Here is a 23,842-nt window from a genome sequence, read left to right as displayed (position 1 = left end):
TATGCTCCCCCTGAACCTGTACCATCAATCAGAAGAGGTTCAACAATAAGATGATGCATCAACAACCCCCAGATTTTGCCTGAGGTATTCAAAAGTGTCCCTGGGCAATGGTTTGGTGAGTATATCAGCAACTTGTTCCTTAGAAGGAACATACTCCAACTTGACCTTCTGTTCAAGCACTTGTTCCCGGAGAAAATGATACTTGATTGGTATGTGCTTGGTTTTTGAATGCATAACAGGATTCTTTGAGATGCTGATTGCACTTGTGTTATCACATAAGATGGGGATTGGTGGTGTACAAGTGATTTGAAAATCCTGCAAAGTCTGCATCATCCAAAGGAGTTGGGTGCAACAAGATGCAGCAGCAACATATTCCGCTTTAGCTGTAGACAAGGCAATCGAACTCTGTTTCTTGCTTAACCAAGATACCAGTCTGGAACCCATAAAGAATTCACCACCACTTGTGCTTTTCCTGTCATCCACGCTTCCGGCCCAATCTGCATCTGTATAAGCATGAAGTGTAAGATCTGTATCTCTAGGATACCATAAGCCATAATTTTGAGTCCCTTGAAGATATTTAAAAATTCTCTTCACTGCCTGAAGATGAGTCTCCTTCGGATTTGCCTGAAATCTTCCAACTATTCCAACTGCATGCATGATGTCCGGTCGGGTACCTGTCAAATAAAGTAAACTTCCAATCATAGATCTGTAGGTTGGTTGATGTACTGCTGCAGATTCATCATTTTCACTGAGGCTACATCCTGTGACCATGGGTGTACATACTGGTTTTGCATCTTCCATACCATATTTCTTCAAAATCTGTTTGAGATACTTGGTTTGAGATAAAAAGATTCCTCCTTCTTTTTGTTGGATTTGCAAACCAAGGAAGTATGTCAGTTCTCCTAGCAAGGACATTTCAAATTCTTTCTTCATGACCAAGGCAAATCTTTGACTCATAGCTTCTTCATTGCTACCAAAAATAATGTCATCTACATACACAACAAGTATTAGCAATTTGTCATTTTCAACTTTTATATAAAGATTGCTATCTGTTGATCCTTTTGAAAAGCCTTGTTGATGAAGATATTTGTCCAAATGGTAGTACCAAGCCCTTGGAGCTTGTTTGAGACCATAGAGAGCCTTTTTCAATCTGCATACAAGATTTGGATCATTTCCAAGAATGAACCCATCTGGCTGTTCAATGTATACTTCTTCTTCCAAGTCTCCATTCAGAAAGGCTGATTTCAGGTCCATTTGAAATACTTTGAAGTTTTGAAAACTTGAGAGAGCAAGGAACATTCGGATGGCCTCAAGTCTTGCAACAGGAGCAAAGGTTTCTTCAAAGTCTATTCCTTCTTGCTGCGCATACCCTTTACAAACAAGTCTGGCTTTGTTTCTAATTACTTCCCCATTTTCATTCAATTTATTTTTGAAGACCCATTTTGTTCCGATAACATTCTTATCCTTTGGTCTAGGAACCAGCTCCCAAGTGTTGTTCTTTTCGATCTGCTCAAGTTCTTCATCCATTACCTTCACCCAACATTCATCTTTGCATGCCTCTTTCACATTTTGTGGTTCAGTAGAGGAGAGTAATGCCAAATAGCTTGAAGATTCTGCAACTGTTCTTCTTGTTTGTACACCTGCTTCTTTCTGCCCCATAATCTGAGATTCTGGATGATTCTTCTGGACATATCTGGATGGAGTCTTTTCTTCTATTCTTGTTTGCTCCTTTGGTTCTTCTTGAGTTTCTTCTTGAGGTTCTTCTTCTTCATCATTCTGTCATTGGGGGTAGCCTTCATCTTCTTCGATGTCTTCATGATGTACTTTCCTAGGAATGTATCCCTTCTCATCAACCACTACATCAATGCTGTCAACAATTCTGCCAATTCTTTTATTGTAGCATTTGTATGCTTTACTATGTGGAGAGTAACCAAGAAGAATGCCTTCATCTGCTCTAGGTTCAAGTTTGCCAAGCTGCTCATCAGTATTCTTGGTATAGCATTTGCTCCCAAAGATTTTGAAGTGCTTTACCGAAGGAGTCCTACCACTCCAGAGCTCATGAGGAGTTTGAGTGCTGTTCACCCGGACATTTGTTTTGTTGAGAATAACAACCGCAGCATGTGCAGCTTCACCCCAGAAAGTTGCGGGAGTTCCTGACTCATCAAGCATAGCACGAGCCATTTGTTGGACTGTTCTGTTCATTCCTTCCACAACTCCATTTTGCTGAGGAGTTCTTGCTATAGAGAATTCTCTTCTTATCCCATGTTCTTCACAGAAATCGAAAAATTCATTTGAAGTAAATTCCCCACCTTTGTCGGATCTGAGGCACTTAATTTTGTGACCTGATTCATTTTCAACCAAGGCTTTGAAGGATTTGAATTTTTCGAATGCTTCATCTTTGTGCTTCATAAGTCCTAACCAGACAAACCTGGAGAAATCGTCAATGAATAATATCAAGTATTCTTCTCCTTGAGGTGTTCTTTTCCTGAAAGGACCGCATGTATCTGTATGTACTAGCTCAAGAGGCACGCTAGCTGATCCTTCTTTCTCTGGAAAGTTAGTTTTGGTTTGTTTTCCAAACTGACATGATTTGCATATGGTGTTGTCAGGAATTTTGATATCTGGAAGATCGCGAACTGCCTGATATTTGCATGCTTTCCTTATTTATGAAAAGCTTAGATGTCCCAACCTCCGATGCCATAACCAGTGCTCATCATCCTTGCTCAGATAGCATTGTTGTTGTCCTTCTTCAAATATGTACAGATTATTTGGAGTTCTTTTGCCTTTGATCACTGTTTTACCTGTATCAAGATCACGAACAAGACATCCATTTGATCTGAATATAACCTCGGTTCTTTGATCACACATCTGGCTGACACTTAGAAGATTATGCTTCAATCCATCAACACACAAAACATTTCCAGCCTTGACCTTTTCTTTTAACTGAGCAATGCCTTTTCCTTTTATAGTTGCAGGAGTATCATTTCCAAAAGAGACTTTCTTTCCTTTTTCTAGAGCAGAATATGACTCAAGTTTTTCTTTATCACATGTCATATGCTTCGAACATCCACTGTCAATGTACCATAGATTTTCCTGTCCCTCTGCATAAAATGCTATCCCACATCTTTCTGTTTGTGGTTCCTTTATTCTCCATGTTTTGGTGCTTGAGGCTTGTTCCTTTTTCTGCTGAAACCTGCTCCTACATTCAGAGTCTTCATGACCAAAGTTATTGCAAATAGAACATTCAACTTCATTTTCAAGAACCGAAAAGTTGTTATAGGTCCTTTTTGTAATCCCGCTCATACTTCTTTGTTTTTGAGCTTCCCTAGTCATGATTGTTTTATATGCAACACATTGAGCTGCTTTGTGACCAAAGTTATGGCAAGAAAAGCATTGTCCATTGAAGAAACTTCTGCGGTTATCGAATCTACCAGCCAATTGATTGTAATTTCTATTGTCATCTATTCTTGAACCAAATTGAGAAGATTTTACCTATGGCTGGTTGTAGCTTTTGTTCACCCTTAAGATGGATTGCCCCTGATAGTTTCTGTTTGTAATTCGTCCCTGCTTTACTTGATGATCTTCATTGTGGTTTTGCTCATTTCTTCTTGCTGCATCAAGATAACTTTTTGAGGTGGATGCTTGAGAAGTTTCTCCATTATAGCCCAGACCTGTCTTGTTTAGTGGAGACCGCTGCATATTGATAATCTCATCCAAAGTTTCAGATCCTTTGACCAACTTGAGATTAATAGCTTTTGTTTTCTCAATCTCTTTTCTAAGACCAACAATTTCACCTTCTAATTTTTCAAGATGTTTTTCCTTTTCATCAATTTGAAATTGTAGAGTATCAATGATCATGTTCTTTTCTTCTATACATCTCTTGAGTCTAGTAATTTCATCATAAAGGTTATCCACATCTATAGCATCCATATAATTATCATCTTCAAATGCCATTAACAACTTATATTCATTACCTTGTTCATCTTCATCACTGTTTGATAGACCATCACTATCTTCATGAGTGTAGTAGCTTTTTCTTATTTGCGCTCTGTTTCTTGTTCCATCTAGGAGGTTCCTTTCCTTTATCCTTATAAGGAAATTTTGCAGCATAATGACCTACTCTTCCACAAGCAAAGCATTTAAAAGGTAACTTACCTCTGAACCTTCCAGAACCCCTTTGAAGATTTCTGACAAAATTTGATTCTTCTTCCTCTTCTTCTGGGACGTGGCTTGCTTCATAATAATCTCCTTTGCCTGATGCCTTGAAAGCAGCTTCTCTTCTGTCTGATGGACCTCCCTTTCTCATTTCATAAGCAGTTAGAATTCCATGTAGCTGAGACATAGTAAGAATTCGTAGATTTTCCTTTTCTTCTATTGCAGATACTTTAGATTCAAACTTGGGGGACAATGATCTTAGAACCTTTTCAACCACAATAGCCTTTTTTATTTCTTCACCCAAATTTTTCATACAATTAACAACCTCATCTACCCGAAGAAAATAGTTAGCCACACTTTCATCATTATACATTTTGAGAGTCTCATACTGAATTCTGAGAGTTTGAAGCTTAACACGCTTTACCTGTTCATCTCCTTCATAGCTCGTGAAAATTTTGTCCCATATCTCTTTTGCGGATTTATAGTGCATTACCTTCATGAATTCTGATTGAGATATACATCCTAATAGAGTACTGACTGCTTTCGCATTTGTTTCATACTTCTTTTTCTCGGCTGCATCTGTAGGAGTAGCTGAAGGAAAATCATAGCCTGTCTCTACGATGTCCCAAACTTCTGTACCAAGAGATTGAAGATAGGCAGTAACTCTTACCTTCCAATAATTGAAGTTTGTCCCATCAAAAACCGGTGGCCTGATTGATGCTTCTCTCTCGTAGTTGCTCATGATGAACGATCTACCTTCAAGTGATCAAGCTCCTCTGAAGGACCTGCTCTGATTCCAATTGTTGGAAATAATACTGAGAGGGGGGGTGAATCAGTATTATCTAATTCTTTTAATAAATCTTCCTTATTTGTTCTTTGAATTATTTTTGCATGTCAGTACCATAAAATAATGAGCATGAACAAAGAAAACAGATAGTCACACCAAAGAACACAAGATGTAAGGTGGAAACCCAATGTGGGTGAAAACCACCTGCTGCAATATGTCTCTATCTTCTTTCAAATTAGAAACTCCTTTTACAATGGTTTTGTACTGGTGCAGTCCTTTACCAGTACGCAGGCTGCAACCTGCAGAGAGCTACAACTCTCTCTCGTTTTCCAGTCTCTCCTGGAAGGGAGCTACAACCCCCTACTTCTTTTCTTACAAGGACCACTTTTCATAAATTTTCAAACTGGATCCATAAGCATCAAATGATCATCAAGTATAAGAGAATCACCCAGTCAACTGTAATAACCAGATCAATAATAATAGAACCAAACCTAGAACACAGCAATGATAAACAGGGATTTCAAGAGAAGTAAGCAGCTTCACCCATGTACTGCCTGCTTATAGTAAGCACCCTGCTCAACTGCTCGCCTGCTTACGTACGCACTGTAGTCAACTGCTCACCTGCTTACGTATGCACTGTACTCAACTGCTCACCTGCTTACCTACGCTCTGTGTCCATTGATCTGCCTGTGGATCTCCGCACCTGCAACCCTTCTGTACCTGCGTACCGGCGCACCTGAAACGCTTCGTTCCAGCGTATATATGCACTTTTCTTTCACTGTACCTACGTACCTTCGGGCATAGATGATTTCAAGACTTCAAGAATAACCCAGATAGTCAGATCTACAGATCTGATCATGCGCCGAAGAGATCTCAATCCATCAGTAGATTCACCTTATTTAGATCTAGATATTACTCCCAAGAGATCATAATATTTCAGATCTAGCTCTCATAAGATGTTCAACCCAAGCACATACCCAAGCCAAATGATCTCCTTTGCTTTATATAGGAAAGCTCTTCCTCAAATCATGGATCAATACCACGGGCCGACACCATAATAACACAAATACCTTCGGCTAAATATCAAAGATTAAACATAAGAAACCCCACGTGTGCTTTTCTCTGCCTTGAAATGAGTGCACTGGGGGTACGCACCTCCTGGACGGCTTATCTGCGTATCAGGCCGCGGTCCCTTCACGTTGTACCTGCGGGTACGCACTTTCTAAACTGATCTCCTACGTACTTCTTAATTTTCAATATATTGAGAGCCTTGCCATGGGGGTTGCCATCAAGTACAACATCTGTAACATATATATAGCCATACCAGAAACATAATTCCAACAAAGGTATAAGGGGTTAGGGATCGATTTGGTTGAACCTTTCAAAGAACATCTTCACAAACCCTAATGGCCTCCCACAGAGGAAGAAAAGAAAGATGAGGGAGTAGGAGATCCTTTCAAAATATTGCTTGAGGAAGCCCTCGAGTGACAGCGGAACGTGATGATGGATAACTTCGCCGAGATCCTTCGATGGCTACCCAAAGGCGACATGTCTTCATACATCAATCACTCTGGAGGAACCACTCCTTTTAAGGAACAACTTAATTAGATATTCCTGTATTTAAGGGATAGAGAGATGTGGATTCCATAATAAATGGTTGAATCTATTGGAAGGATATTTTTTAGTTCATGACTTTTGTAATCAGAAAAATATTACATTTTCACTTCTTAATGCCGCCCCACACATTATGGACTGGTGGGAAACCTACTGTGAACAAAAGGAAGAGAGGGAATCCTCACTTTTTTCAGCCGCAGCCACTTTGGATTCTTTCCGAGATGCCATCAAGGAACAATATTACCTTGTTGGGAGCTATGAAGATAAATACATAAATTGGACCACGCTATGGAAAGGAAGGGATCAAGATGTGTTTGAGTTCACAAATGTTTTCCATACCCTCCACACGAAGTTGGGTATCAAGGATTCTAAGTGGAATTTGGTACTTAATTACTGTGGCTATCTACACAAGTACATCCAGGATGAGATGGAGTTCCTGGACATCTCCTCGCTCATCATGACATACTCATCGAAGCTGCAAGAAAACAACAACACCATGATGACAAAGAAGGACACAGGAAAATAGTGTGAGTTCCATAAGATCTCCACTCACAACACAAGTGAGTGTGAGGCCAAGTAGTTACTCATGGTTGAGCTCAAGGCTTCTGAATCAGATGCATGTTCTGACTCTGAGTAAGAACTGACAAGAGGAATGGAAAAGGGAAGAAGATCATTGATGCAGAGTCCAATGCCACTGTGGCCACCACTAAGATCCAGAAGAATGAGCTCGAAGATCTAGGCGACCTCTTTCACTCACAGATGTGGGTAAAAGGTTCTTTGCTATAGTTCATTGTCGACAATGGGAGCCAAAAGAACCTCATTTCAGTAGAGGTCGTGAAGTGGTTGGGCCTATCGATGGCAACACATCCATAGTCGTACTCCATTGGTTGGCTTCACCAAGGACGAGATCTTTGCATTAGCCAGCAATGTCGCCTTCCCTACAACATCAAGCCCTTCATGGATGAGGTACTCTTTGATGTTTTTCCTCTCGAATTTTCTAATTTCTTATTAGGACAAGCATACTTATGGAGGTGGCATGCTATATATGAGCCTAGACCTTGCTCTGTGATTATTACTTTGGGCAATAATTTTTACAGGACACCGGAGGTAGCCCCACCTATTTCATCTCTTTGATCACTGCAAAGCAATGTAGTAAGACCATTTCCTAGACCAGGAAATTTGTCTTCCTTATGATTTTCCCTCAAAGCAAGAAGAAGGTTATGGCCACGACTTCTAGATAGGGCTCCTCTACACAACAATAGAAGATGGACAAGCTCATGGAGGAGTACGTGGACATCTTCGCCTCACCTACAGGGGTACCTTTGCACTGTTAGGTCAAGCACTCCATCTATCTAATCCTGTCCACGTCATTACCTAATGGATTGATCTATCAACGTTCTATTCTATAGAGTGATGAGAGGAAGAGGCATATTTAGGAGATGTTGTAGAAAGGGCACATCAGACCAAGCTCATCACCTTGTGGGAGCCCAACTTTATTTGTACAAAAGAAGGGCAAGACCTAGAGCCTCTGTATTGAATGTTGGGCGCTGAACAAGATCATCGTCTACAATAGGCACTCAATCCCATAGATCAATGACCTTCTAGACCAACCGAGGGGGGCCAAAATTTTAGAAAGATTGAATTGAAGTCAAGTTATCACCAAGTGCCTATTGAACCCTCTAATGTGTAGAATATTGTCTTCAAATCTATGGAGGGCGTTTTTGAATGGGTGGTTATGCCTTTTGGGTTGACAAATTCCCCCGCAACCTCCATGAGATTGATGGACGACATCTTGCGACCCTTCACTAAAGCATTTGTGGTGGTGTATTTATATGACATCTTAATCTTCAATCAGATTTGGGAAGAGCACCTCTGCCATATTCAACAATTCCTTCAAACTCTGCGGCAACACAAGTTGTGAGCCAATTTGGATAAATGAACTTTTGGCATGATCCAGGTTCAATATTTTAGGTACATCATTGATGAGAAGGGCGTGCATGTGGACCTATCCAGGATATAAGTCATTCAATATTGGACAACCCCAACAACTCTAACAGAGCTCCATATCTTTCTGGGTCTTGCCAATTTCTGCTGCAAGTTCGTGTTGGGGTTATCTCATATCACTTGGTCTTTAAGTCAAGTCACCAAGGGCGAAGCTGAAGCAAAGATTTCTGGTTTGAAACACAACAAAAGGCGTTTTCCAAGTTGAAGCATCGCCTCTTCTCTACACTAGTGTTCACATTACGAGACCTTCAAAACGAGGTATTATGATAGCCAAATGGAGATCTCATGCCAAAGTAACGACCCAGGGAAGTTGATGTACCAATTTACCCAAACGAGGCCCACAATTTTGGTGCTTCATCACCTAGAGTTAGGTTTTTGGATGTTTATGGTTTTCCATTGTTTCTTACTAATAAATAGGCCTTTGAGCCTCATTATAACACAGTTCAGAGGGATGTTGTCGCCATATCTCTTCTCAGAGATAAGATATCATCACCCAAGGTAGTTTATTTCCATTTTGCTTGTAAGTTTATTTCAGTATTATGATATTAATGAAATGAAGTGTTATTTATTTTGCATTTTTGTATTTATGGTTATATGTGTAATTTTTTGCGTTCCTGTTTAATTTTGGATTAGTGGTATTAGAGCAGTGTGCTATTTCTCTGTTTTTCTTTGCATGTCCCCAACAAGGTCAGAGTATAAGGAGTTAGGGCTCAATCAAGTTGAACCTTTACAAGACCAACCTCACCAACCCCGACAACCTCCAATGGCAGAAGAAAAGAAAGAAGAGGGGGTAGGATATCCTTTCAAAATATTTCTCGAGTAAGGCCTTGGGTGACAGTTGAACGCGATGATGGATAACTTTGCATAGACCCTTCGAAAGCTACCCATGAGCGACACATCTTTATCCAGTAACCACTCTGGAGGTGCCACTCCTTTTAAGGTACAAGTTAACTTCTATATTCCTATTTTTGAGGGCCAGATAGATGAGGATGTCATAGATAAATGGTTGAACATGTTGGAAGAATATTTTTCAGTTCATGACTTTTCCAATCAGGAAAAGATTACTTTTTTACTTCTCAAAGCCACCCCACATGTCAAGGATTGGTGGGAAACATATTGTGAACAAAAGGACGAGAGGGAATCCTCACTGTTTTCAGCCTCACTTACTCGGGATTCTTTCCGAGATGCCATCAAGGAACAATATTACCCTGTGAGGAGCTATGAAGATAAATACATAAAGTGGACCACTCTACAGCAGGGAAGGAACCAAGATGTGATGGAGTTCACAAATGTTTTCCATACGCTCTGTACGAAGTTGGGTATCAAGGATTCTGAGCGGAATTTGGTACTTAAGTACCCGCAATAGTCTACACAAGTACATACAGGATGAGATGGAGTTCCTGGACATCTCCTCGCTTGACACGACATACCGATACGTTTTCAAGATTGAGAATAAGTTTAAACAGAAGAAGTGAGACTTTGGATCTATGAATCTGAACCAATGAAAAAGTGCCCCCCCAAACCAAAGAGAAAAGGCGAAAGCCAAGGCAGGGTGACCCAGAACAACCCGCTGAAGCCGCAAGCAAAGAACAATAGTTAGCCACACTTTCATCATTATACATTTTGAGAGTCTCATACTGAATTCTGAGAGTTTGAAGTTTAGCGCGCTTTACCTGTTCATCTCCTTCATAGCTCGTGACAATTTTTTCCCATATCTCTTTTGCGGATTTATAGTGCATTACCTTCATGAATTCTGATTGAGATATACATCCTAATAGAGTACTGACTGCTTTCACATTTGTTTCATACTTGTTTTTCTCGGCTGCATCTGTAGGAGTAGCTAAAGGAAAACCGTAGCCTGTCTCTACGATGTCCCAAACTTCTGTACCAAGAGATTGAAGATAGGCAGTAACTCTTACCTTCCAATAATTGAAGTTTGTCCCATCAAAAACCGGTGGCCTGATTGATGCTTCTCTCTCGTAGTTGCTCATGATGAACGATCTACCTTCAAGTGATCAAGCTCCTCTGAAGGACCTGCTCTGATTCCAATTGTTGGAAATAATACTGAGAGGGGGGGTGAATCAGTATTATCTAATTCTTTTAATAAATCTTCCTTATTTGTTCTTTGAATTATTTTTGCATGTCAGTACCATAAAATAATGAGCATGAAAAAAGAAAACAGATAGTCACACCAAAGAACACAAGATGTAAGGTGGAAACCCAATGTGGGTGAAAACCACCTGCTGCAATATGTCTCTATCTTCTTTCAAATTAGAAACTCCTTTTACAATGGTTTTGTACTGGTGCAGTCCTTTACCAGTACGCAGGCTGCAACCTGCAGAGAGCTACAACTCTCTCTCGTTTTCCAGTCTCTCCTGGAAGGGAGCTACAACCCCCTACTTCTTTTCTTACAAGGACCACTTTTCATAAATTTTCAAACTGGATCCATAAGCATCAAATGATCATCAAGTATAAGAGAATCACCCAGTCAACTGTAATAACCAGATCAACAATAATAGAACCAAACCTAGAACACAGCAATGATAAACAGGGATTTCAAGAGAAGTAAGCAGCTTCACCCATGTACTGCCTGCTTATAGTAAGCACCCTGCTCAACTGCTCGCCTGCTTACGTACGCACTGTAGTCAACTGCTCACCTGCTTACGTATGCACTGTACTCAACTGCTCACCTGCTTACCTACGCTCTGTGTCCATTGATCTGCCTGTGGATCTCCGCACCTGCAACCCTTCTGTGCCTACGTACCGGCGCACCTGAAACGCTTCGTTCCAGCGTATATATGCACTTTTCTTTCACTGTACCTACGTACCTTCGGGCATAGATGATTTCAAGACTTCAAGAATAACCCAGACAGTCAGATCTACAGATCTGATCATGCGCCGAAGAGATCTCAATCCATCAGTAGATTCACCTTATTTAGATCTAGATATTACTCCCAAGAGATCATAATATTTCAGATCTAGCTCTCATAAGATGTTCAACCCAAGCACATACCCAAGCCAAATGATCTCCTTTGCTTTATATAGGAAAGCTCTTCCTCAAATCATGGATCAATACCACGGGCCGACACCATAATAACACAAATACCTTCGGCTAAATATCAAAGATTAATCATAAGAAACCCCACGTGTGCTTTTCTCTGCCTTGAAATGAGTGCACTGGGGGTACGCACCTCCTGGACGGCTTATCTGCGTATCAGGCCGCGGTCCCTTCACGTTGTACCTGCGGGTACGCACTTTCTGAACTGATCTCCTGCGTACTTCTTAATTTTCAATATATTGAGAGCCTTGCCATGGGGGTTGCCATCAAGTACAACATCTGTAACATATATATAGCCATACCAGAAACATAATTCCAACAAAGGTATAAGGGGTTAGGGATCGATTTGGTTGAACCTTTCAAAGAACATCTTCACAAACCCTAATGGCCTCCCACAGAGGAAGAAAAGAAAGATGAGGGAGTAGGAGATCCTTTCAAAATATTGCTTGAGGAAGCCCTCGAGTGACAGCGGAACGTGATGATGGATAACTTTGCCGAGATCCTTCGATGGCTACCCAAAGGCGACATGTCTTCATACATCAATCACTCTGGAGGAACCACTCCTTTTAAGGAACAACTTAATTAGATATTCCTGTATTTAAGGGATAGAGAGATGTGGATTCCATAATAAATGGTTGAATCTATTGGAAGGATATTTTTTAGTTCATGACTTTTGTAATCAGAAAAATATTACTTTTTCACTTCTTAATGCCGCCCCACACATTATGGACTGGTGGGAAACCTACTGTGAACAAAAGGAAGAGAGGGAATCCTCACTTTTTTCAGCCGCAGCCACTTTGGATTCTTTCCGAGATGCCATCAAGGAACAATATTACCTTGTTGGGAGCTATGAAGATAAATACATAAATTGGACCACGCTATGGAAAGGAAGGGATCAAGATGTGTTTGAGTTCACAAATGTTTTCCATACCCTCCACACGAAGTTGGGTATCAAGGATTCTAAGTGGAATTTGGTACTTAATTACTGTGGCTATCTACACAAGTACATCCAGGATGAGATGGAGTTCCTGGACATCTCCTCGCTCATCATGACATACTCATCGAAGCTGCAAGAAAACAACAACACCATGATGACAAAGAAGGACACAGGAAAATAGTGTGAGTTCCATAAGATCTCCACTCACAACACAAGTGAGTGTGAGGCCAAGTAGTTACTCATGGTTGAGCTCAAGGCTTCTGAATCAGATGCATGTTCTGACTCTGAGTAAGAACTGACAAGAGGAATGGAAAAGGGAAGAAGATCATTGATGCAGAGTCCAATGCCACTGTGGCCACCACTAAGATCCAGAAGAATGAGCTCGAAGATCTAGGCGACCTCTTTCACTCACAGATGTGGGTAAAAGGTTCTTTGCTATAGTTCATTGTCGACAATGGGAGCCAAAAGAACCTCATTTCAGTAGAGGTCGTGAAGTGGTTGGGCCTATCGATGGCAACACATCCATAGTCGTACTCCATTGGTTGGCTTCACCAAGGACGAGATCTTTGCATTAGCCAGCAATGTCGCCTTCCCTACAACATCAAGCCCTTCATGGATGAGGTACTCTTTGATGTTTTTCCTCTCGAATTTTCTAATTTCTTATTAGGACAAGCATACTTATGGAGGTGGCATGCTATATATGAGCCTAGACCTTGCTCTGTGATTATTACTTTGGGCAATAATTTTTACAGGACACCGGAGGTAGCCCCACCTATTTCCATCTCTTTGATCACTGCAAAGCAATGTAGTAAGACCATTTCCTAGACCAGGAAATTTGTCTTCCTTATGATTTTCCCTCAAAGCAAGAAGAAGGTTATGGCCACGACTTCTAGATAGGGCTCCTCTACACAACAATAGAAGATGGACAAGCTCATGAAGGAGTATGTGGACATCTTCGCCTCACCTACAGGGGTACCTTTGCACTGTCAGGTCAAGCACTCCATCTATCTAATCCTGTCCACGTCATTACCTAATGGATTGATCTATCAACGTTCTGTTCTATAGAGTGATGAGAGGAAGAGGCATATTTAGGAGATGTTGTAGAAAGGGCACATCAGACCAAGCTCATCACCTTGTGGGAGCCCAACTTTATTTGTACAAGAGAAGGGCAAGACCTAGAGCCTCTGTATTGAATGTTGGGCGCTGAACAAGATCATCGTCTACAATAGGCACTCAATCCCATAGATCAATGACCTTCTAGACCAACCGAGGGGGGCCAAAAATTTTAGAAAGATTGAATTGAAGTCAAGTTATCACCAAGTGCCTATTGAACCCTCTAATGTGTAGAATATTGTCTTCAAATCTATGGAGGGCGTTTTTGAATGGGTGGTTATGCCTTTTGGGTTGACAAATTCCCCCGCAACCTCCATGAGATTGATGGACGACATCTTGCGACCCTTCACTAAAGCATTTGTGGTGGTGTATTTATATGACATCTTAATCTTCAATCAGATTTGGGAAGAGCACCTCTGCCATATTCAACAATTCCTTCAAACTCTGCGGCAACACAAGTTGTGAGCCAATTTGGATAAATGAACTTTTGGCATGATCCAGGTTCAATATTTTAGGTACATAATTGATGAGAAGGGCGTGCATGTGGACCTATCCAGGATATAAGTCATTCAATATTGGACAACCCCAACAACTCTAACAGAGCTCCATATCTTTCTGGGTCTTGCCAATTTCTGCTGCAAGTTCGTGTTGGGGTTATCTCATATCACTTGGTCTTTAAGTCAAGTCACCAAGGGCGAAGCTGAAGCAAAGATTTCTGGTTTGAAACACAACAAAAGGCATTTTCCAAGTTGAAGCATCGCCTCTTCTCTACACTAGTGTTCACATTACGAGACCTTTAAAACGAGGTATTATGATAGCCAAATGGAGATCTCATGCCAAAGTAACGACCCAGGGAAGTTGATGTACCAATTTACCCAAACGAGGCCCACAATTTTGGTGCTTCATCACCTAGAGTTAGGTTTTTGGATGTTTATGGTTTTCCATTGTTTCTTACTAATAAATAGGCCTTTGAGCCTCATTATAACACAGTTCAGAGGGATGTTGTCGCCATATCTCTTCTCAGAGATAAGATATCATCACCCAAGGTAGTTTATTTCCATTTTGCTTGTAAGTTTATTTCAGTATTATGATATTAATGAAATGAAGTGTTATTTATTTTGCATTTTTGTATTTATGGTTATATGTGTAATTTTTTGCGTTCCTGTTTAATTTTGGATTAGTGGTATTAGAGCAGTGTGCTATTTCTCTGTTTTTCTTTGCATGTCCCCAACAAGGTCAGAGTATAAGGAGTTAGGGCTCAATCAAGTTGAACCTTTACAAGACCAACCTCACCAACCCCGACAACCTCCAATGGCAGAAGAAAAGAAAGAAGAGGGGGTAGGATATCCTTTCAAAATATTTCTCGAGTAAGGCCTTGGGTGACAGTTGAACGCGATGATGGATAACTTTGCATAGACCCTTCGAAAGCTACCCATGAGCGACACATCTTTATCCAGTAACCACTCTGGAGGTGCCACTCCTTTTAAGGTACAAGTTAACTTCTATATTCCTATTTTTGAGGGCCAGATAGATGAGGATGTCATAGATAAATGGTTGAACATGTTGGAAGAATATTTTTCAGTTCATGACTTTTCCAATCAGGAAAAGATTACTTTTTTACTTCTCAAAGCCACCCCACATGTCAAGGATTAGTGGGAAACATATTGTGAACAAAAGGACGAGAGGGAATCCTCACTGTTTTCAGCCTCACTTACTCGGGATTCTTTCCGAGATGCCATCAAGGAACAATATTACCCTGTGAGGAGCTATGAAGATAAATACATAAAGTGGACCACTCTACAGCAGGGAAGGGACCAAGATGTGATGGAGTTCACAAATGTTTTCCATACGCTCTGTACGAAGTTGGGTATCAAGGATTCTGAGCGGAATTTGGTACTTAAGTACCCGCAATAGTCTACACAAGTACATACAGGATGAGATGGAGTTCCTGGACATCTCCTCGCTTGACACGACATACCGATACGTTGTCAAGATTGAGAATAATTTTAAACAGAAGAAGTGAGACTTTGGATCTATGAATCTGAACCAATGAAAAAGTGCCCCCCCAAACCAAAGAGAAAAGGCGAAAGCCAAGGCAGGGTGACCCAGAACAACCCGCTGAAGCCGCAAGCAAAGAACAACACCACAACAATAAAGAAGGACATGGGAAAATGGTGTGAGTTCCATAAGAGCTCCACTCACAACACAAGCGAGTGTCAGGTCAAGCAACCATTGGTGGATGAGCTGAAGGTTTCTGAATCATATGCATGTTCCGACTCTGAGTCAAAACCCAATAAGGGAAATGACAAAGGGAAGCAGATCATTGATGTAGATCCCAATGCCACAGTGGCCACCACCAAGATCCATAAGAATGGTCCTAAAGATATATAGGAGTGGGAACGCCTCTTCTACTCATAAATTTGGATGAAAGGTTGTCTATTGCAGTTCATTGTCAATAGCGGGAGACTAAAGAACCTCATTTTAACAAAGGTCATGAAGTGGTTGGGCCTACCGATGAAAACACATCTGCAACCGTACACCATTAGGTGGCTTCACAGGGGATGAGATCTTTGCGTCAGGTAGCAATGTCGCCTTCCCTACAACATCAAGCCCTTCATGGATGAGGTACTATGTGATGTTTCTCATCTTGAAGTTTGTGATGTATTATTAGTGTTGAGTTACACAATGGGTATGTATTTACTCTTAATTTCATCACCTTTTTCCTCTTTTCTTATCTCTTTCATATCTTGATACACTAACATATTGATGGATTATGATAAGAAAGGAATCAACTACTCTTGATTAAGATTTAGCCATTGTAACTAACTCTTATTCCTTTTTATGCAGAGAAACGACGAAAGGAATAGTTGTTGTTCCCTAGAGACGGAACAACATAAACCAACAAAAGAAGAATGAGGCGCGTTGGTTGCAGTCAGGTCGGAGGATGAATCAGGAGGATCAATGCTAAATATGAAGGGTGTTAGAAGATAGAATTCAGTTATGAATCTTTTACCTCTTTCTAACTATAAAAGTAAAAACTGTAGGAGGAAAGGGGATCGACTATTCTGTTCATTTCAAATTGTAATTTTAAAGTACAGACTCTTGCTTTGGAGGAACACGACCATATTGTAATGAGAATTGAGTTCAATGGTTAACATATAATTTACATTGCTATTCATTCATATTCTCTGAAGTAGCTCAGTAGTATTCACTGGTGGCTAAGGGTCTGGCCTCTGGTGGATCAAACTGCTATCCTTTGTGTTATATCTTTCTAATTCATGCAAGTTTGATTGGTTTGATATTTTTTTCCATTTTTTGTGAGTTTATCTTGTTTTCTATTTAAAAATTTCCTATATTGAAGTTAGTACATTTCCTTTACATGCTTCGCAACATTATCAATTGATTCTATTTATGCTTATTGTAGATTAAATCAATTAGCAGTTAAGATAGTGAACCTTGTTGATTACAATAAGGGTGTGGTTAGTATCGAATCAGATGAAAGAGTTTGGTTACTGCTACTGAACTCTTGGTTGACCTCATCTCCATATAAATTTCTTAATTGGGATTGAATGTGATTTAGATAGAATCAGCTGGAAGAGATTGGTTACTACTACCGAACACTTGGTTGACATCATTTCCATTTGAATTTCTGGTTTGAGATCTGATTATAGTTTTAGTTGAAGGTTAAGCCTTGATGTAATATTTCTATTAACAGTTGTATTTTTTGAGTTGTGTAATCCATCTGCTTACTCTTGTATCAAAGTTTTATATTTCATTTTGAAGAAACATTACTCTCTGGATTCATAGCATGCACATATTGTGTACACTCTTGGAATAAAAGGACTTGCCCGGGTTGATGATTAATGTGAGATAATTAGGAGTTTTAAAAGACACCTTTTAGCACCCAACATTTTGGTGCCATTTCCAGGGAGAGTGTCACCATTTTACAAAGAGTGATGTATATCTGATAATTGTTGCTGGGAAAGAATTGGGTATTGAAAAAAGAAGGTAAGAACCTATGTAATGAGCAAGTAAAGTGCTTTCTCTTCTGCCTGCTTTTCAACACAATTACAGAAAAGTAAAGTAGGTGTTTGATGTTTGTCTGTTGAGAGAGAACTGGGTATTAAAAACAGAAGGTAAGAACCTACATACATAGCAAGTAAAATGCCTGCTCCCCCACCTGCTTTCCAAAGGAATTTCTAGGGATTTAAGGTAGAAATAAACATTTGAATTCTTGCATGAATGACTAAGAAGAAAAGACTAGAAAAAAATACAATCCCACACCCCAGACCTGAAAAATATAAGGGATCGGTGACCCTTGGACGATCAACATTTATCGATGACATCTTAAGAAATGTTGAATCTCAGCCATCAGTAGGTCCCAGAACCATTGCTTCTAGACATCCTATTATCTCCCTTCGGGCCACAGGCTCACCATCTGTAGCCTATGCTGAGGTCCATATTAAAAATGAAGGGACTGAATAGAGTTTTCAAGATATTGAAGATTCGCGATCACCAATAATTGTAACATATGCTCTTGAATTTAAGAACCAAACAGAAGATGATATTATTAACACTTACATTAACCACCCAGCTGTCATATCTAATCTAAAACGTCAAATGATTGAAGCAGTCCTTGATGTTGAAATTGAAGAAGATCCTTTAAAATATATCAATGACCAAACAATACCAACAACAATTGTCTATAATAGCAAACCTATTGAAATTGAGCCAGGGAAAGTCCTTAACATTAACAAAAACTTGAGTGATGACCAACAGAAGAAGCTTATTCAAATCCTTAGGAAATATAAAAGGGCTTTCGCTTGGGATTACCGAGATATGAAAGGGATTGACCCCCAATTATGTATGCACCACATCTACACTAAAAAATATGTGACACCCATTTGAAAACCTCAGCGAAGATTAAACCCTCACCTAAAGGATGTTCTTAAAGACGAACTACAAAAACTGTTAGATGTAAATTTCATCTATCATATATCTGATAGTAAATGGGTTTCTCCATTAGTTTTGGTTCCTAAAAAGAATGGGAAATGGCATAGATGTGTCGATTACATAGAGCTTAACAAAGCAATGCAAAAAGATGATTTTCCCCTTCCATTTATCGACTAGGTTCTAGAAACATTGGCAAGTAAAAAATTCTTCTCTTTCCTGGACGGCTTCAGTGGCTACAACCAAATCCAAATTTCCCCTGAAGACCAAGATAATACTACCTTCACCTGTCCCTGGGGGACGTTTTCTTACAGGGTATTACCTTTCAGACTGTGCAATGCACCTACTACATTCCAGAGATCCATACTCAGTATTTTTTCAAACTTGATAAACGAGGGATTGGAGGTGTGCATGGATGATTTTACAACTTATGGAAATGACTTCGAGTAGGCATTGCGGACATTGGAGAAATTCCTAGAAAGATGCATTGCTACTAGGCTCTGCTTAGGGCACGAAAAAGAGCCACATGATGATGACAAAAGGCTTGATCTTGGGTCATTACATCTCACCAGCTCGAATTCAGGTAGATCCAGCAAAAATTTAGGCAATCCTCTTACTAGCTACCCCCTGTACTCAAACAGAGATACGTAGTTTTTTGGGATTTTTGGGATATTAGCAGAGATTTATAGAAAAATTCTCCCAAATTGTTGCACCATTATATGCTTTGATAGGAAATATCGATTTTCTGTGGACTGGAAAATGTGACATTGTCTTTGCAGAATTAAAACGGCTAGTATCAACAGTGCCAGTACTATAGGGCCCGAACTGGGATTTACCATTCCAAATTTCATTCGATGCATCAGATACAACCATTGGAGTAGTTCTTGGCCGAGAAGAAGACAAGAAACCCTATGTAATATACCACATCAGCAAAACCTTAACTCCTGCTGAGTTGAATTACATAGTGACCGAGAAAGAGTTTCTAGTTGTAATCTATGCTATTAACAAATTCAGACACTATATAATAGGATACCATGTGGTCCTGTATATTGATCACTCTGCTATCAAATATTTAGCTAATAAACCTATTACGAATGAAAGAGTGACACGATGGTTAATCCTTTTGTAGGAATTTGACATAACGATGAAGGATCGACCAGGAAAGGAAAATTTGGTGGCAGAATTCCTCTCACGTGTGCCAAGAATAGATGACGCAGTGGCGGTAGAAGACTAGTTCCCCGATGAGCACCTATTTGATGTGATCGTGAAAACACCGTGGTACGCAAATGTCATGAATCACTTAGCAGTGGGAAAATTACCCAAACACCTAACACCCAGAGAAAGAAAATTAATAGTGCAACGTAGCACTCGGTTCTCCTGGATCGGAGGATAGCTCTTTCACACAGGAGCCGATATGCATATCCATAGGTGTATCAGGGAAGACGAAATCTACAATATCCTAAAAGCCTTCCACGATGGATCTCATGGTGGACACTTTGCAGATCGCAGGACTGGACATAAAATCTTACAGATGGGCTATTATTGGCCCATGATTTTTAAGGAAGCCAAAAAATTTGTCGAGGCATGCGACAACTGCCAAAGAATGGGCTGCCCTGGCCAGTCTTACGAGATACCCCTACATCCATAGTTAGTCATCGAACCTTTTGAATGCTAGGCGTTAGATTTCATTGGCCCAATAAATCCATCATCCAATCAAAAGTAATATATACTAGTAGCAATGGAATACATGACTAAATGGGTGGAGGCAGTAGCATTACCAAGAGAAAAAGAGGAAACAATAATCAACTTCTTTTCAGAATTTTTGTGCAGTATGGCTTGCCCAGAGAAATAATTATGGATGGAGGGCCACAATTTGTAGGCCATAAGATTGCTGCTACACTAAAAAATCATCACATTTTGCATAGAATCACATCTCCATACCACTTGCAGGAAAACGGCCAGGTAGAGAGTACCAACAAAGTAATCGAGTCCATTCTAACAAAGACAGTCGCCTCGCATAGACGCGACTGGGCTACCTGATTGCCAGAAGCCCTATGGGCATATTGCATGACTTGGAGGAATACCATAGGATACTCCCCATATCAGCTGGTGTTTGGTAAGGAACCTATCTTCCCCATAGAATTTGAAATTCAGACATTGAGGATAGCCCAAGAAGTAGGGCTGGATTTGAATGAAGCACATATTAACAGATTACAACAAATAAATGAATTGGATGAAATCCGGCTATTGGCTCTTCAACATACTGTACTTATTCAACAACAAAGAGAAAAATGGCATGACGCCTTCATCAAGAAAAAGATATTCCATGAAGGCGACTAGGCACTTCTGTACGATTCAAGGTTCTGGGATTTCTCGCGAAAACTCCAGACTAGATGGTTAGGTCCCTACAAGATAAAAGAGGTGCACGATAATGGTACCCTTACATTAACCACTACTGATGGGTCTAGCTATTCTTTTAAAGCAATTGGGCATCGGGTATGCCTCTACCACAAACCGCTTACAAGGGAATCCTTTTGCCAACAGATACGCGAAGATTCTATGATACAAATTCTCGCTGCAGAAGGCAACTCTTCGACAGCACCAGTCCCGTAAAGAATTTATTTTTGAAACTTGTACATACAATTGTTTTTCTATTTTTTTTCAATTGTATTTGCTTAGAACAGTAGAGATGATTGTTTGTCGGTTTTTTTCCTATTTTCCTTTGTTGTTCCCTACAGGGAACAATTGTTGTTCCCTATAGGGATCAACACTTTTCGTGTGTGTTTTTCTTTGTTGTTCCCTACAGGGAATAACTGTTATTCCCTATAGGGAATAGCTATTGTTCCCTATAGGGAACATCACTTTTTGCATGTATTTTTCTTTGTTGTTCCCTACAGGGAACAACACTTTTGTGTGTGTCTTATTTTGTTGTTCCCTTCAGGGAATAACACCTTGTGAATATTTTTGAGAACACCCTTTCTTCCCCTTGCATGATCATTCCTAGCCCATCCTAGTTCACTCTTTATGATCCTCTTTATGGCATAAAAGTACATACATATCTAAGGAAAACAAGTATGGATTCTACTGAAGCAGGCGAATATCTTGAATATTGTCATCTTTAACAAGATTGCTTTTTGATGATCGAAAAAGAAAGGACACAATTATCTATATCACTTCACTGTCCTCATTTCTGCTATAAATGAAACTGATTGATTATCTTTACCATGTTGGTTCTCCCCCATCTCATATAATTTTCTCTGTTTATTATCAATAAGATTATGGGTATATTTTTTTCTATTGATATGTTCAAACTTCTTCCACCATCCCTACTCTTAAGGAGTTTTGAGCCACCCTCTATATATAAAATACGGAGTGTTAAAAGATATCTATATATATATATATATATATATATATATATATTCACTAACAATTTTATGATCTTTTCCACAGATGCAGGATAAGGGGCCTCATTACGAGCCAACCTACCATGATCATAAGGAAGGAGCGAAGTGGCATTCCCACTATGGCCACCACACTAGGGATATGATCCAATGGATGCATCAAGAAACAAAGTCCTTGGAACAGGAGGTCTCATCACGAGCCGACCTGATGTCTTTCGCTACTTCCCAGTGAATGGCAATGTGTTCATCTGGTTACCATGCCAACACATTGGTCTCTACTATGGAAATCATAATGCACTTCCCCAATTATACATAGAGGACCCTGACTCCCAAGGGTTAGAAAGCAACTCTGTCAACGCTATGGATGCCTGCAGGCAACAGAAGCTCTCCTTATGGTATTGAAGTTTTATTTTCTACATTAATAATTATTACAATGCCCTCTTTATTTTTCTATTTTTTTCTATGGAAAGATTATTTCCCTAACTTACCTTGAACCTTAATGCATGAGTTAATCTTTTAAAATTAATCACAACATTTTCAAGTGGAACAACGACGGTAAGGTATCATCTCTTGTGTATGTTGTCCTTTTTATTTATCGCATCACCTCACGACATCTTATCACTTATTAATAATTCTTGTTACAAGCCTTGTTTTCATTACTCCAACATCCTTTTATGATCCTTTCATTAATATACATACCCTGCCACTTTTATTACACAATCTATCACCCCTGTACTTCGCCGGTAGCACGTCATCTTTTCATCCATTTGGTCGTAGGCGACCTATCATTTCGAGAGGAGGCAAGGAACTCCAATATACTCATGCATGTGTTGTCATCTTTTCATTTGATTTTGTAGAATAATACGACATCCCATAATCACAGAGCGTGTGGTATTATAACAATCCTCAATTTAACGGTATTTATGTTTATAAAACATCACCTGATAGAGCCATTACAACCATTTGTTGTTCCATCTCTCGGCTCTGTTCATTGTTGTGCTTTCTCCACTGCACTAATCGTTTGCAGAAGAGGGAAGAACTCAAGCATCATGGGAGGAAAAATAGTGCGTCGAGAACCTTTAACACTGGTTGTCTCCAATGAAGCCAAGGAAATTCTAGCTCGCGCAGGATGGACAACATATTTTACAAGATTTCAACCCCCCAATGAGGAAATCGCCATTGAATTTTTACAGCATCTACAGAATGGAAAATCCTTGGTGAGAGGTAGACAAATCACTGTAACAAATGCTGTGATAGTAGAAGTGTCTGGGTTGCCGGAAGAAGGACTAGTATGGGCTGACAAGCAATTAAGGCTGCATGACGCTATGGAGATTTTTAGGAATGAAGGACAAGAGCTAATCAAGAAGGGTAAAGGAATTCAACCATCTTCTCTCAGAGAGCCATGGGGAGAATTGGCATGAATTTTCTAGAACTATATTACCTGCGATGGGCGTAGAGACGTGGTAAGGCCGCGACAATTTAGTAGTTTTAAAACAAAAATGCTCTATTAATTTGCCTGCACTATTGAATTCATTATTTCATGACACTGATAAGAGGCTGAGACGGTCTCAACATCCAAAAAAAATAGTTAGCCACCATTGTCTGATCAGGTTAATAGTTAGTCACAACCTTTCCCAACAACAATCAACCTAGGATGATCTCATATCGACCCTCAAAAGAGGTGAAAACTGCCAGTGCCTAACCTTGTTCCAAAAATAAAAAGGACTGCTCTTTCAGGAAGCAAATCTCACAAACGCAGACGATCTACAAGGTTGAATTTAGACTAGGGAACATCTGAAAATCCTCAAGGCAACGCTAGTCAA

Source organism: Pinus tabuliformis, chromosome 9 (assembly GCF_031772625.1).
Source record: "Pinus tabuliformis cultivar Carrire ecotype Pingquan chromosome 9, CPIR1, whole genome shotgun sequence".
In the NCBI taxonomy this organism is placed as follows: Eukaryota; Viridiplantae; Streptophyta; class Pinopsida; order Pinales; family Pinaceae; genus Pinus; species Pinus tabuliformis.
This window is presented reverse-complemented; position numbering follows the sequence as displayed.